The 15,536-nt window shown below is 47.4% G+C and overlaps 1 pseudogene; it reads left to right on the top strand.

Moving 5' to 3' along the window:
• Positions 1–523: 523 nt before the first annotated feature.
• Positions 524–8,578, top strand: LOC133883988 (inactive TPR repeat-containing thioredoxin TTL3-like; annotated as a pseudogene).
• Positions 8,579–15,536: the final 6,958 nt, after the last annotated feature.

Raw genomic sequence — 15,536 nt, forward strand, 5'->3', positions numbered from 1 at the left:
ATGAGGTGGGGCTGGTGGTGGGTGGGAAAGCAAATGCGGAGTGGCGGCCTGCCGGCAACAACAGCATAGGAAAACCCTTTCGCGGGTCGCCCTCTGTTTTTTTTCTGGTTTTAATGAATCTTACCTAAAATTATAAATTAATTAACCGACCATCCTTAATTCCACTAATAATACTAGTTTTGTAAGCTTAATTTGAGAAAAATAGTATTATTAGATAAATTAAAAAGGGTCATTGAGTACTCTTAGATTAATTAATTTGCACAGGATTTTACCAATGAACAATGTACTAAATTGTGATTGCGTATTGTTCTGTAAATTCACACAAAACGAGTGATGATATGAAATGCGCTCTTGCAGAATTACAGAACTTGTGCGTGTGCCACGGAGGCAGCCAGGCTGGAGGGTCTGGTGGCGTGGCATCTGGCAAGTGCTGTGTAAAGTGGCCAAGGATTAAAGGGGCTGGTGGCGTGGCTGCCTCGGGGCGGTGGCGGATCCAGGTCCTCTAATTTTACGGACGTGAACCGATCCAACGGCTCACAGCAGGGATCCGCCCGGCTGTGGCACGCCGACGCCGAGGACGAAGGCAGCGTGGCGTCCGATCCCTCACGCTGGGGCTCCACGACAACGGCGCTTCGGTCGCTGTTGGCCAGTCACATCACCTCTCCCCCATCTCTCTCTCGCCATAACCACCGCCACCACCCCACTCCATGCCGCCCCTTCCCCTTCGCTGTTAACAGTGCAGCTCGCTCGCCTCGCCCTCAAGCTGCTCTTCGACGCCCTCGCCGCCGCGGACAAGCCCGACTCGCTCCCGCTGGGGCGCCTCTCGCTTGTGTCGCTGCTCACGCGCTCCCTTATCCCCACCACGAGCTCCTCCTCTGGGTCGTCGGGGTCGGTACCAAGAACGCCGTTCGGCGTCCCCTCCGGCCCGCTCACCTATGCGTCCGGCGCGAATGGCGGCGCCGCCATCGGCTCAAGCGCTGCCACGTCGACGGTTACTAACGCTCTCCCGGCGGGCAACATCTGCCCTTCCAGCCGCCCGCCGCGCCGCGACGTGCTCGGCTCCGGCACAGGAAACTGCGGCCACGGCAGCGTCGTCCGCGGGCGGTGTTGCGGCGTCGGCATCTCTGCGGCCGCTGCGGAGAACGAGTCGGTGAGATGACGTGCCATGGCGAGCACTGACGCGGAGGAGGTAAGGCGTGCGGGGAACGAGCAGTATAAGAAGAGGTTCTTCGAGGAGGCGCTGCGGCTGTACGACCAAGCGCTCGCCATGTGCCTTGACAGCGCCGCCAGCCACGCCAACCGTGCTGCCACGCTCATCGGCCTCGGCCGCCTCCAGCGAGGCCGTTGGGGAGTGTGAGGTGGCCCTGTGAAAAAAAAATTCTTCAAAAAAAATCGATAAATCCGATAATCCTGTTTATCGGTGGGGCCTGATAAATTTACTTATCGGCTAAAAATTTTGATAATTTTTGAAATTGACATCTTTTGATTTCCGGATCCAACACGTGAGCAACAAAACATCGATCTGCAGGTCACAGCTCGTCAAACCACCCCTACAACCCTAATTCATTTATGTCTTACTTTTTTATATCAAATGATTTGAATACAATCTATATGATTTTCTAAAGAAATTAAGTCTTTTTTTAAATCTTGTCTGAATTTTTTTTCCACCATCAATAAAATTCCGATAAATATAATAATACTATTTATCACTAACCTCCAATAAATTTTTATTACCGATAAATTTTTTCATGGTGGCCCTCAGGCTCGACCCATCGTATGGCCGCTCGCACCAGCGCCTCGTGTCACTGCAGATAAGGTGATGACAGTTTTCCTCCTTGGATCTCTGGATGTTGCGTGCATGCAATTCCTGTGTTGCATTGTCGGTGGAGACGGCTTTCCTCTATGCACACGCTTAACGACCTAAATTTGTGGGAGCATTTTCGTATGGCTGTGTCCTAAGGGGCCTAGAATGGGATGTTAAATCTGCATTTTGTTCGGCAGATGAGGTAACAGAAACACATGGACTGTTGCTTTGCTGAATTCTTGTTTTTTCTTAGTGACTAGTGAGATGACGTGGTAGAGTGTGATAGGTGCTTCTTAGCTTAATTTGGAACTATGCGTTTTGGACTATTTAGTAACTTTTCTGATTCCGGAGTGTAGTTTTTACGATATTGCAAGGAATGAGCAGAAAGAGAACACCGATTTTGGTAGTAACTATAAAAAGTAACCATGTGACTTATCCATTATTGTTAACGGACACAAACGGTCCACCCGGCTCAACAGCTTGACCACTTCCTCCGGAGCTCGCAGCACACACGCTCGCGCACGACACGCGCTCACCGCGGCCACCTCGCGCACTCACGCACGCCAGCGCATCCGCCTTGTACGCTGCGCCGCTGGCTTAGTCTCCTGCACAACAGATTTCAGTAGAGGCTAAGAGAGATTGTACATATATAAATATTCATGTATGCGATCAATAGAAGTGGGGCTTGATCCAATCTTGTTTCATGGTATCAGTAAGCGCGGCTTGATCCTCTGTCACCTGCGCTCGCTTCCTCTTCCGCTGCTCCTCATGGATTTCAACCCCCTCTTCACCTTCGAGTCCTCTGTCCACGCTGATTCTTCCTCCTCTGCCTCTGTCGCCGATCTCGATGATCACGGCGGCCGTCGGGAATCGTTGCCGCAACAACAACCACCACCTGCCTCCTCGCTTCAGATGGTGAACATCAAGACTCACGTGCCGACGGTCCTTGACATCGTCAACCCCAACTACCCCGAATGGCGCTGCTTCTTTGACTCTGTCATCGGCAAGTTCGGCCTTCAATCCCACATCGCCGCCACCCCCACCGCCGCTCTCCGTGCTGATCCGGAATGGCTCATGGTCGACCAATGCCTGGTCAACTGGCTCTACAACACTGTGACGCGCGATGTCCTGCGCATCGTCCGCGTCCCGGGTGCCACAGCCTACGTCATCTGGAGCGCCATCGTCGACCTCTTCCACGACCACCAGCTCCACCGTGCCGTGTACCTGGAGGTCGAGTTCCGCAGTCTGTACCAAGGCGATCTCAGCATCACAGACTACACCGCCAAGTTGAAGGAGCTCGCCGACGCCCTGTGCGACCTCGGCCAGCCGGTCTCCGAGCCGTCCCAGGTACTCAACATGCTTCGCGGGCTCAATGGGAAATACCGCCACACCATCTCCGCTATCACCTCCAGGCAACCCCCGCACACCTTCCTCTCCGCCCGCTCCTTCCTCCTGCTGGAGGAGCTCTACGACTCCCAGCACGGCAAGATGGCCGCCCACCATGCCATGGTCGCCCAGAGCGGCACCCGGCCACCACCACAACCACCTGGCGGCGTTGGCAGCTCTGGAACGGGCGGATCCGGGCAGGGCGGCTCCAGCAACCCCGCCGGCGGTTTTGGCGCCTCCTACGGCAGAAACAGGTCCAAGAAACACCGTGGCCGCGGCAACGGCAACCCCGGCGGCTCCCAATCCCTCGCCACCGCCGGTGGATCTTCCTCCTCCACGCAGCGGCCGGTCTTCCCCAACACGTCGTGGGCTGCCGGGTTTAACCCATGGCAAGGCATGGTCCAAGCCTGGCCCATGCCGTTCCGGGCTCCCGCGACTGGCGTCCTCGGCCCAAGGCCCGGCACCCCCAACCAGCAGGCATTCGTCGCCGGGACTCCATCGTTCCCCAGCGGCACACATGCAGGGTTGAACGCGGCCCCGTCCGGCTGGGAGCCGAACTCGCTGCTCGCCGCTCTAGCCAGCGCCGGTGTACCTCCTGCCGGCAACAGCAGCTCCGACTGGTTCCTAGACACCGGCGCGTCGTCTCACATGGCCTCCGCCCCTGGTAACCTCCATTCCCTGCGCCCCCTTTCTTCCTCTCCCTCTGTGACAGTGGGTAATGGCGCCAATCTGCGTGTTACACACCTGGCAGCATCATCCATTCCAACCTCTTCATCACCTCTCTTTCTCCACAATGTTCTCGTTACTCCTTCCTTGATTAAAAACTTAATCTCTGTCCGTTCACTAACCCGTGACAACAATGTGTCGGTTGAATTCAATCCTTATGGTTTCTCCATAAAGGATCTTCACACTCATCAGGTGAAGCTCCGATGTAATAGCCATGGCAACCTATACCCACTGCAGCCACCGACGCATCAGGCTCTTCACGCCACCACCACTTCAGTCGATCTCTGGCACCAGCGACTGGGACATCTGGGTCGTGATCAGCTTGCCGCGTCTCTGCGCTCCATCCGTTTTACCTGTGATAAGTCTGCAGCCCATACTTGTCATGCCTGTCAGCTTGGGAAGCATGTGCGGCTGCCCTTTTCTTCTTCTTCCTCAGTTAGCTATTTTCCCTTTCAGTTACTTCACTCGGATGTTTGGTCCTCACCTGTACCTAGCATCTCAGGATATAAAGTTTACTCGGTTATTATTGATGATTACTCACACTATGTCTGGTCCTTTCCTTTACAAAATAAATCAGACGTTGTTCCTACCTTTCTGTCCTTCTGCTCATATGTTCATACGCAGTTTCGCTTGCCCATCCTCGCTCTCCAAACTAATAATGGTCGAGAGTTCGACAACTATGCCTTGCGCAAGTACTTTCAGGACAACGGCATTGCCTTTTGCTTATCCTGCCCGTACACTTCTGCACAAAATGGGAAGGCCGAGCGCACCTTGCGCACTCTGAACGACAGCGTTCGTGCCATGCTTCTTCACGTGCACGTGCCGTCTGAGTTTTGGGCTGAGGCGCTAGCCACAGCTACTTACCTCATCAACCGGCGCCCCTGCCGTGCCACGGGCACCATCACACCCCATGAGCTTCTTCTCGGATCACCTCCAGCCTATGGTCATCTCCGTGTGTTTGGCAGTCTCTGTTATCCCAATCAAACTGCCACCGTCGCGAACAAGCTCTGCCCTCGCTCCGTCGCTTGTGTGTTCTTGGGTTACCCGGCGGACCACAAGGGTTACAGGTGCTACGACATGGAGACACGGCGCGTCATCGTCTCGCGCCACGTCGTGTTCGACGAGACGCAGTTCCCTTTTCGGCAGCCTCTGCGGCCCTCGGCACCGTCACCTGCTCCAACCCACGGTGCCGACTTCGACGCGGTCGTGGTGCCCATGCCCAGGTGCCGCGAGCGGACTGCTTCTCCACCGTCGGCGCTGCAGCCCGGCACACCGGCTGATTTGTCTCGGGCACCATCCGCGGCACCGTCCGCGGCGTCGCCTGGACTACACGACAACGCCGCGACACCAACTGCCTCCATAGCACCACAGCCCGCTGGATCTCCGTCAACATCTTCCCCGCGTGCATCGTCCTCACCAGGTGGCCATGACGTCACGCCGGCTGCTTCTTCAACATCTGCGAGTACGACTGCTACGACGACACCGGGCTCTTCTAGTGTGCCTCCATCCTCGGCCTCGCCGGCGCACCCGCGTCACCCGATGATGACACGAGCGAGGGCTGGTGTCTTCAAGCCCAATCCCAAGTACGCCATGGCCACGACCGCGATGAGCTCTACCGACGTCTCTCCACTTCCCAGCTCCGTGCGTGAAGCGCTTCGTGACCCGAACTGGCGCGATGCAATGCAGCGGGAATTCGACGCGCTGCAGGCCAACCACACTTGGCGATTGGTCCCTCGACCGGCGCGTGCCGCCATCGTCACCGGCAAATGGGTGTTCACGCACAAGCTGCATCCCGATGGCAGCCTCGACCGCTACAAAGCACGGTGGGTCGTGCGCGGCTTCACCCAACGCCCCGGCATCGACTTCGGCGAGACCTTCACGCCAGTGGTAAAGCCCGCGACAATCCGCACCGCGCTCGCTCTTGTTGCAGGACGCTGGTGGCCAGTGCGGCAGCTCGACGTCTCCAATGCCTTCCTCCACGGTCACCTCGACGAGCGGGTGCTCTGTCAGCAACCCGTTGGCTTCGTCGACCCAGCTCAGCCCGACACGGTCTGCCTCCTCTCCAAGTCCTTATACGGCCTCCGCCAAGCTCCGCGTGCCTGGTTCGCCAGGATCACCGGCTTCCTACGCAACATTGGCTTCGTTGCGACGCGCTCCGACTCGTCTCTGTTCGTACTGCGTAGGGGTACCGCCACGGCGTTCCTCCTCCTCTACGTCGATGACATGGTGCTGAGCGCGTCCACTGAGGCTCTTCTCCAGGACGTCATCAATCGCCTATGAGCCGAGTTCGCCGTCAAGGACATGGGGCCGCTGCGCTTCTTCCTCGGCGTGGACGTGCAACGGACCACCTCGGGCTTCTTCCTGTCGCAAGCCAAGTATGCCGAGGAGCTCCTGGACCGGGCTGGGATGACGAACTGCAAGTCGGCGGCAACACCCATTGACACGAAGGCCAAGCTCTCGTCTACTACAGGTGCTGCTGTGCGTGAACCGAGCGAGTACCGCAGCATCGCCGGCGCCCTACAGTACCTAACCATCACTCGGCCGGACATTGCATACGCTGTGCAGCAAGCCTGCCTGCATATGCATGATCCACGGGAGTGTCACCTCGCGCTCGTTAAGCGCATCCTTCGATATGTGCGCGGGACGACTTCGTACGGGCTTCATCTGCGGGGAACGGCGACGCCAACGCTCACTGCATACTCGGACGCCGACTACGTCAGGCTACTGCATCTTCCTCGACGACGCGCTCGTGTCCTGGTCTTCTAAACGGCAAGCCACCATGTCTCGATCCAGCGCGGAGGCCGAATACCGGGCCGTGGCTAACGCCGTGGCGGAATGCATATGGCTTCGACAGCTGCTTCGCGAGCTTCACTGCAATGTTCCTAGCGCAACAGTGGCCTACTGCGACAATGTCTCCGCCGTCTACATGAGCAAGAACCCGGTCCATCACCGACGAACGAAACACATCGAGCTTGATATACACTTCGTGCGTGAACGCGTCGCCCTGGGAGATCTCCGCGTCGTTCACATACCTACAGACCAGCAGGTCGCCGACGTGATGACCAAGGGCCTGCCGACGGCAACGTTCTCAGCCTTCCGTTCCAGTCTCACCGTCGGTGCTCCCGACGCTGCCACTGCGGGGGGTGTTAACGGACACAAACGGTCCACCCGGCTCAACAGCTTGACCACTTCCTCCGGAGCTCGCAGCACACACGCTCGCGCACGACGCGCGCTCACCGCGGCCACCTTGCGCACTCGCGCACGCCAGCGCCTCCGCCTTGTACGCTGCGCCGCTGGCTTAGTCTCCTGCACAACAGATTTCAGTAGAGGCTAAGAGAGATTGTACATATATAAATATTCATGTATGCGATCAATAGAAGTGGGGCTTGATCCAATCCTGTTTCAATTATAATTGGATTTGTATTTTTGGTGCTGCCTTCTTCTGCTATTTTTCGTTTTTGCGCTGGTGCTTAGGGTGTTCAGCATGTGCTGAGTATGGATTTGATTAGCTACATCTATTGATGTTTGCCTCTTCATCTGCATACAGTGCTAAATGTGGTCTTGCTGAATTGTAGGCTAGGGCAATTCATGGATGCCCGGAGGCAAATCTCCTTGGCCGGCTTGCAGCCTGACCTCGAGTTGCACAAATTAGAAACAGTGGAGATGCACTTGGGGAAATGTCTGGAGGCACGTAAGATTGGCAATTGGAAGAGTGAATTAAGGGAATGTGACGCTGCAATTGCAGCTGGAGCGGACTCCTGTGCTCTGGTCAAGTGTCTTCCTTTATTTTTTCAGTTGGTATTGTCTATCAATGTTTTGAACTGCTGACTGAAGGATGCTATTTGCATAATGTACTAACTGCAGCTCTTCGCTTCTAGAGCGGAAGCTCTTCTCAAGATCAATCAGCTTGATAAGGCTGATTTAGCTATCTGCAGAGCATCCAAGCTTAATTTTGTCCTCTCGCACCTTGGACATAAAGTTCTATGGGTTTTTGGCCAATTCGTATATCTACTATGTGCATGCCCAAGTTGACACGTCATTAGGAAGGTAGTGTATTGTTGCGACTTTTGGTTATGACAATTGACAAACAATAAGCGGCTCATCAACCCTTTTCATGTTCCTGTTTTGAGTATAGAATATATCCACTTTATAATGTCTGGAACGTTTATGGTTGCAATAGCAAGTGCAATTGCACAACAGAAGTGGACTGTGGAATTGACTCAAGAAAGCTGACCCTGCAAACTTTAATTTAATATATTACTATATGTGAACTCCTTAGTTTCATACTTATATCGGTCTTGACAACAGTGGACAATTTGCAGGTTTGACAATGCTCTCTCTTCAGTGGAGAAAGCCAGGATAATAGATTCTGCAAATGTTGAAGTAACAGCAATGCTTAACATTGTTGCAGCTGTGATTCAAGCACGATCCTTGGGAAATGAGCTCTTCCATTCTGGAAAATACGCAGAAGCTTGCATAGCATATAGTGAAGGTCTCATGCATCACCCTGCAAATTCTGTCCTCTACTGCAATAGGGCTGCTTGCAGGTTCAAGCTAGGGCAATTCAACCCAACTATACGAAGGCTCTGCAATAGGGCCAGCTCCAGCAGTGGAGGTATCCAGGGTGGAATTTTTTTCTCCCAACTCACCGGGTTACTGTAAGGAGAAGAGTAGTAGAAAGTAGGAAATAGGTAGCTGTTGAAGATAAAAAATAAAAGATACTGTAATAGTGATAGGGGATACTGTAATAATATTTTTGAGAATGAAAATTTGAGATAACTGCTAGAGATGGCCCTATTGCAAAGTAACTGTTTTCACACTCTTGCCTCTTTCATGCATTCTTGATTGTGCCAGGAGAACTTAGATGTTTTGCACTTTTGCTCCTTTCATGATTATCGACTAGATTGAGCGATGGAAGACTCTGTGAACGATTATGAGGTTCTTAGGAAGGAACTTCCAGTTGACACTGAGGTGAGTTTGAAAGTTGAAACACTGTAGGAGTGGAACAATTCTGGATGGCTATAACTTTACCAGGTACATCATGTCACCAGTCTACTCCTGCTAAGATTCGATGAATTTAGTTAATTTGAGTGGTGCCATAATGAGAAATGCTACTTTCTCTACCGATAAAATCGAAAGACAGTAAATATGTGTCATTCTACCTTTAATTTGTAGAAGGTTGTGCTTCTGCAAATGTTTCCGTTGTCCATTTCATGACACCTTTAAACCAACAGTGCAGCAAGATCGCCCCATTTGTAGACGAACTGTGTACCAGATATCCTTTGTTCATTTCAGTCAACATAACTAACGATTGCTCATGATTTTTGCACTTCTGCTTTTCTAGCATGGTCTCTCTTTTGACATATTTCTGTGGATTTGACATAGGTGGATATTATTGAGAGCGCCGCTGTTGCACAATCAGAGAATTTGAAGACTGTTCCAACTTCCAAAATTTATGAATAAATAAATATGGTACAAGAGTGAAGGAAATGGTCTACCATACCATCAGCTGCTGGAGTACTTAGTGAGGCAGTATGACCATGACGCCAATGATTTAATCCTTGCACATCCAACTTCCTGACAACAACAGAACGCAGCCAGAGAGAAGGCAAGATTGTGTTGATCTTGGTGAAAGCAAGCATGATAATCTAGGGGTGAAGCAAGTTTCGCCTTACCTTTAAATCTGTTCGTTTTCCTCGGTCTATTTGTTGTTTGCATACCTTATTTATTCTTTTATTTATGTATCTACTAGCTCAATTCCTTTAGGATAGAAACATCTTCCCATTTTCTTGCAGAGTGTTTCATGTTTTATGAGGCAAGAGGGGGAAAAGGAAGGTATAGGTGGTGTTTTAATCATTATACTCGTACCTGTATACTAGACCTTCATTGTCTTACAAAGCTGATACTTCGCTCGAATCTGCAGCTGCAATTAAAACTATTGTCCAGATCTTACATGATTCATATATACAATCTCTGTGGTTGCTAGTTGGTTCGATGAAACTAATATTATCTCCTCTGAAGAAAATCGCATTGTTATCTTCATACTTCTACAATATATTGTCTCCTGCTTGTATGATTTAGCTGATTAAGCTCATAAAGTAGGTTTTCAGTACCCAGTGGGTGGACTGTCCATGATGCTGACATGTTAACACCTGGCCGGTCCTGTTGTGTGTTAAGGCCGACTGTTTCTTTCTTTCCTATCGTCCAGGTTGGTGTGCACTGTTTTCCTGCCATTGTCTATCCGTGGAGCTATCGGTGGACACTAGACGTTGGACTGGTCTTTCAAGTTTGAATTGAATGCTTGAATGGCAAATAATTAATGGTGAAGTGTACATGCCCATTTGCATGTATTGTTATCCTGTTATCCGTGGAGCTGCGAATATGCACTGGGCTGGTTTTCATTTAATTATTTGTTTCTTTGATATAGTGGCAAATAATATGAAGTTCAAATGCATGCTTGTGTATTCTGACGTCGATTTTTCTGCACTATGCTGCTGATTTCGAATTTTTTTTTATGCAAATCGATGTCTTCTTTTATTTCTCTATGCGGGACAAATTAATATTCATATGGATCCTTTTATTAAAATTTGGATTGGTGCCACGGAGAAACGTCATATGCTGATTTTTCTTGCCATTCCGTTTTGTTGTATTGGTTCCATGCACTATTTTCCAATCTTTCAAATCTCATGGCAACGCATCAATTACCAAACGAAGAGACTGCAAAAACACGAAAGTGTTCCTACGACCTTTTGTCTGGGTCATATATAGCCACAAATATATAGATTAGAAAAATCTTAATTTTTTATACCAATTTATTAACGAAGTGCTTGTCAAGTGCAATTTGAGAAGAAGATATGGATTTTTTAATTGTTCTGTAAGTTCCCCTAGATGGTGGGAAGATGCATTTATGTGCCTCTTGGAGCAAACTGCTACTTTGATTTTCCTTTTGTTAAGCTGTAACTGTTGGCACTTGGTAGTGTGGTCCTGCTAATTGCTGAAGGTGCCCAATCAACCTGGAACCGGTATATATATATCTTTTGAAACATGACATATATGCTTTCGGTTACAGTTGAGCCAGAGTTGTCAAGAAATTATAATAGCTAATCGACAACTAGTGCGTTTGTACGGTCTAGATATACCTTTTTATTTGTACAACCAATAATTTAACAATTCAAACATTGCATCATTTCAGTTCAAGCTATACAAAGTTTAATGGAGAAACTGATGGAGGGTACATGCCCAGTTAAAATGAACCGAGTAAATCCAATTTGGCATCTATTTCACATGGGGTGTTCCTTTCGATCTGAGATATTATCACTGATCCTACCGAAGAATATTTACTACTATTGTAGTCCATCTGTTCACGCTTGAAATCACAACTGTCTGAATTGTAATTCCAAATATCAATATATGAAAATTCATGTTAGTGCATGAACCAATTTGATATAGTTTTTTTAGAATCTGTAAATCCATATTTTTATAAATACACATAGATATGCCTACATGAATCTGTTATACTTGACAGGGCATATCAAATGCTTAGGGCCCAGGTAACCGCAAAAATCCCTCTTTTGGCTTGTGGAACTTGCTCTAATGCACAATGCTACAAGCATGTTCTATATATGATGCATCATAATAAAAAAATTGGGATCATCTCAACCATCTGGCCCGCTCCCACTGTGCCACGTTCCCATCCCAACAGCACCTGTCCATGCTCACGTTCCCACTCCTATCCTCGTCCCCCCTTCCTACTGTGCATCCCCTCTAGCCAGCCATAGGAGTTCCACGTAGGTCTTATGGCCTGCTTAAGGCCTACTTTTGGAGCACATTAGAGCTATTTTTGAAAAAGAGTACATAGTTGATGATGGAGTATAAATTTACTATATACAATTTGTATATGAATCTATGGGTACCCTAGATATCCGGAGCATACGGTCGTATTTAGGAAGAGAATTCCCGGACGTATAAAAACCTTCTGCTGATGTCAAGATATCTAGGATTAAGGATGATAAAATTCTACTTAAAAAGAAGTCCAGATGCTACATGACAACCTCTATATATGGTGCCAAGGGACCTTGCAGAGGAGACATTGCCATCTATCAAGACACAATTGACATCCACAACCACAATCACGATCTACATCGACAACTCGTCAAACAACGCGGGAGCTTTCGACTAGTTTTAGATCTCATCTAGGATAGCCACAACCCCCTTATACCCTATCTCGAAGATCAATACAATAACACATGATGTATGTTTATTATCCTCTGGGAGATCCAAACCTGTATAAAAATTTTGTATTTGATGCTTGATTTGGCAATAGATAGGATCCCTTACTTTCATCACGTATTCGTAAGATCGATAGTTTACTCATCATTGACAGTAGTTTATACATAAAAAAAGATATTTGTGCACTTGAGATAATTGCATCTGACATAGAGTTATTCCAGAGCTCCTAGATCCAGTAAATGGAAATAGTTTCATGCACAAAACAATTTTCTAGAATTTAGTTGACATTGAGTATTTTTTTCTGGAATTTTCAAGCCAACTATTTTATAAATAGAAGTGGATAATAAAAAATTGTAATCTTTCATTACAAATTTCTAGAACGTTTCAATCTGAGTTTTTATTATTAGAAATAGATATTCATGTGCAGATCAATTTTCTAGGATTGTATTTGACAGTGGAGTCTTTCTCTAAAATTTTTAAATACATAAATTTTAACTGTAGAAATAGATCCACATTCATTGCTAGGATTGTACTTGACAATGATGTCTCTGTCTTCTTTTCTTTCGCACATATATATCCACAATCTGAAAAATCTGATGTTAAGAGACAAATTCATATAAGGAATTTGCATCTCACCTATGTGCTTGGGTTTAATTCTCCCTCCAGTCACAAAGAGTATAATTTTGGACAGTAATGAGGTCACATTAGATATAGAGTAAATTTTGCAAAACTATAGATATTTTGATAAAATTATTGCAAAACTACATATTTAAATAATAGTTTCATAAAACTACAAATTTAGTGCCAATTTTATCACAAAACTACATATCTTTGGTAAAATTATCGTAAAACTACAGATTTAAGCAATAATTTTACAAAACTATAGATTTAATGTCGATTTTATCGCAAAACTACATATCTACAGGAGTTATTTCTAACCCCGTTACCATGATGACCGAACCCTACTTGCAGTCTCACAACAACTACCATCTAATAAAATAGACCGTCCGGGAGCTCATGAAACTACATATACTTTGGCAAAATTATCGCAAATGAAAAATTACATATTTAAATAACAGTTTCACAAAACTATAAATTTAACATCAATTTTATCGTAAAACTATAACTTCTATCGTAGACCTATTAACCTAACAAATGGGTCCCACTTGTAATCATATGAACTCCTAGACGGTCTATTTCATAAGCTGGCAACTGTTGTGAGACTGCAAGCGGGCCCCGGTTATCATGGTAACGGAGCTGAGAACAACTCCTCTAGAATATGTAGCTTTATAATAAAATCAATATTAAATCTGTAGTTTTGTGAAATTGTTGCTTAAATATGCAGGTTTACAATAATTTTACAAAGTATATGTAATTTTCTGATAAAATTGACACTAAATCTATGGTTTTGCGATAATTTTATCAAAGTATCTGTAGTTTTACAAAATTTACTCTTAGATATAATTGTAAGCACCGATTCCTTTGTAATAAACTTATGAAACCTTGTAAAATCAGTAATACTATTGAAGTACATTTCTAGACATGTACTATCTTCGTTCTAAAATAGATATCATTTTAAAATATGTGCAGTCAAACTTGAAAAACTTTTACCATTAATATATACAAAATTACTAGGATTCAATATATGAAAATGATATGAGTGGATTTGCCATACAAAATACTTTCATGTGATTATATGTTTAATAAATTTCACTAAAAATAATTATAAAAAGTAACGTTAAAATATGTGTATTAGGGACCGTGTCGGTATCATAAATGACAAGTAAAAAACAGAGTTAGTATATACTAAAATTCCTGTCATTATTTCCTATTGAATGGATAATCAGTCTGAACATTAATAATGGATATAGTCGGGCAGGTACTTGACCGAATGGACCAAACACTTTTCTTTTGACCTAGACAGAGTTCTAATGCAAATTTATCAGCAAAAGCAAGCACTACTACAAAAATAGTCATAAGTGTCGCCTCATCAATATCGATTAAACAGTAACTACAACTAAAAATATATCAGTACTGGTTCTTAATCTCCTGCACGCGTACAATGATTGAGCCTCTAAGAACCGGCACTGAAACAGACTATTAGTGCCTGTTCGTAACTGGAACCAGCACCAAATGCTATTTCCAGTGCCGGATCCATCCACAAATTGCCACCGATGCCCTGACCTGAATATTTGATTCAATTCAGTTTTGGCTCACGTCTGTCGGCCGACTGATAGTTTCTAGCCACTCCTCTCTCGTTCGCTCATCTCTTATCTACTCCACCCCCTCTCTCATCCACACAACAAGAATAGCAGCAAGTGGACTACCTGCTCGGCAAGCAGGCCTACAGCGGCAAGATAGACTCTGAGGTACGTATCCGTGGCGCCTCTTCTTGTACTTGTTTGTAACAGGATTTCGGAAGTAGTCCTCCACAAGTGCCCCCTTCTCTCCCTTGTCTCTCTCCACAGGCGCAAGCGGTGGAGGTGCGAGCAGCAGAGCGTGACGTGACAAGGGTGTCACTGGAGATGCATTCGAGGGGGTCGGACCCGATTTGGAGGCTCTCGAGGGCCTGGTGAAACACCACGAGGACGGCGAGGGTTGTGCTTGTGAGCTCACGGCAACCATCCGCCATCACCTCTTGGAGGTCCCACGCGTGAAGGTCAGTGGTCCAGCGAGCTCCACAGGCACGACGATGACCCTAGACCCTCCAAGTCCTGCATGTCGTCCCATGCTTGCGTGGTTGCGGTAATTGAGCCGTGTGAACAACTGCAACACCGTGTCATCCGGTAGCGTCATCCAGTTCACGCACTCACCATATGATGCATGAGATGAGTACTGAAATATTCAAAATAACATGAAATTGATTTGTTCTTATGTTGTGTTCTTGAGTTGATTTGTTCGTCAATTTGAACCTGAGATGAGTTGGTTTGATTGTGAGATATGTTTGTATGTATGAGATGAGTCGATTTGATTATGAGATGTGTTCGTAAAGATAAGATGAGTCAATTTGAGCATACGGCAGTGGCGGGAGCACCGCGTCAAGCGGTGAAAGCAGTGGCAGTCGTTAATTTTTTTTTTGCTTCGGGAACCTTTTCACTACCGGTTGTATGTACCAGATGCTAATTTTCAGTGCCGATTCTATACCTGGCACTGATAGTCTGTGACTATCAGTGCCGAGTTAGCAGTGACGGTTCAAAACTCGTCACTGATGAAGATTTTGAACAGCCATTGATAGGGTGTTCTGTTGTAGTGAAGATGGACACGTATTGACAGCCTCTGTCACATCGCGCTCTGGCTCTCGAGGGCCTCGTGTAGCACCGTGAGGACGGTGAGGGTTGCGTTTGTGAGCTCGCGGCAACCATCCGCCACCACCTCCTGGAGGTCCCACGCA

The sequence above is a fragment of the Phragmites australis genome, chromosome 11, assembly GCF_958298935.1.
Source record: "Phragmites australis chromosome 11, lpPhrAust1.1, whole genome shotgun sequence".
NCBI classification, from domain to species: domain Eukaryota; kingdom Viridiplantae; phylum Streptophyta; class Magnoliopsida; order Poales; family Poaceae; genus Phragmites; species Phragmites australis.